The 1,972-nt window shown below is 35.9% G+C and overlaps 1 pseudogene; it reads right to left on the bottom strand.

The window, feature by feature from the left end:
- Positions 1 to 289: 289 nt before the first annotated feature.
- On the bottom strand, positions 290 to 1,293 carry LOC118762331 (annotated as a pseudogene).
- Between the last annotated feature and the right edge of the window lie 679 nt (positions 1,294 to 1,972).

The raw sequence follows: 1,972 nt of genomic DNA on the forward strand, positions 1-1,972 counted from the left end.
TTTGTGTTTATGTTTTCGTTTCTCATTGTGTTCGACGTTTTTTTTTTGTGTCCTGTACCCATATATGCGTGTATATATACATGTAGAGGTAGGTACGTACATATATGTATGTATATATGCATATGTTTTATTTATTAATTTATTATATGACGGAACGCACGCATCCATTTCTAAGTAAGATTGTTCTTGATATATATATATATATGTCGTCAAGTATGAAATGTGTTGAAAAGAAAAGAAAAAGTTTGGTAATATTTTATAAATACATGGAATAGTTTTATTTATCAAAGTATGCACCCATATTGTCAATACACTTTTGCCATTTCAGCGGCAGCTTGTCCAGCCCGGAACTGTAAAAGCCTGGCAATCTGGAGTCAATAAAATCTTGGAACGCTTGTTTTACAGAATCGTCGGAATTACATCTTTTCCTATCAAAAAGTTATCCAAATTCTGGAAGAAGAGGTAGTCAGTGGGGGCAAGATCAGGTGAGTATAGTGGATGATGGAGAACTTCCAACTCCAACCCCTGTAGTTTCGCCAATGTCATTTTTGTGATGTGTGGTCTGGCGTTGTCTTGCAATAAAATAGGAGTGGCTCTGTTGACTAATCTAGGCTCTTTTTTTGTAAGTTTCTGCATCATTTGGTCCAGTTGGCTGCAGTATACTTCGGCCGTGATTGATGAGCCATATATGAAATCATAAATGGATCGCACCCGCGCCAGACCACCAAACACACACCATCAGCTTCTTTTGATGAATTTTGCTTTTTGGACTCTGTTTTGGTGGCTCGTCTTTGTCTAACCATTGTGCTGAACGTTTACGGTTGTTGTATTGAATCCATTTCTCATCACATGTTACAATTTGATTAAAAAATGATTCATTTTTGTGACGAGAAAGTAGCGTAATGCAGGCTTCCAAATGTTGCTGTTTCTGATTTTGAGTTCATGTGGAACCCACTTATCCAACTTTTTCACTTTACCGATTTGAACTAGGTGAGTCAATATTGTTTGCTTGCCAACACCAAACAACAACGATTATTTACGGACACTTTGAGATGGATTTGACTCGACGGTAGCTTTCAGTTCGTCAATATCCTCCTTTGTTTCTGGTTGACTGCGTTGCTCATTTGTGAGGTCAAAGTTACCAGAAAGAAATTTTGCAAACCAATTTGATATTGTCTGCTGTGTAATGACATTAGAATGAAATACTCCATTAATATTCCGAGCTGTCTGTGATGCTGTATTTCCAAGAAAAAACTCTTGTTTCAAAACTGTACGAATTTCCGACTTATCCATCTCTAAACCAAAATAGCAAAAAACGATTTATAAATACTTTATAAAGCGCAAAACGAGTTAGAATAAAGAAATAGATGTGACAGTTTTCTAACAACAAATAAAGATTGCAAAATATAATAACAGCGCAAAATGAGCAACTGTCAAAGTTTACTATATACCTTACTACAAAAATTTCATGCTATGCATTCGAACTCTCTAGACTTGGGCAACTCACAATTCAAATCCTCGAATTTGCTACAAATGTTACGCCCAACAATATCCTGATGATCTTCACATATACGTCACTTATGCACCGCTAGTAACAATGTGCTTCCAATTCTTTCTTGACTGCACCCTTCTTTTCCATTTTCGTCCAAATCGTTTCACTAAATCGCTTTTCCATCATTGTGGAGGCCTCCGCTTATTTACAACAAATATTGCATTCAGATACTAACCTTCTGCTTATTTATTTATCTATTTAATCGATACATGCAAAAGTGACAAGCAACAAACTTAGGGAGGAGTATTAAAGCCCTTACGTCTGTGTAAATCCGATAAGGTGTAGCAGACTGAGGATGGTATATAATAATCCTTATACAAAAGAATAGATTACAACAAAAGCACAGAAAACTAATTTAAATAAAGGAAAAAGTATTACAAATAAAGAACAGTTACATGTTTCGGAAAGACTTCCGCCCGT

This window comes from Octopus sinensis, linkage group LG2 (genome assembly GCF_006345805.1).
Source record: "Octopus sinensis linkage group LG2, ASM634580v1, whole genome shotgun sequence".
NCBI lineage: Eukaryota > Metazoa > Mollusca > Cephalopoda > Octopoda > Octopodidae > Octopus > Octopus sinensis.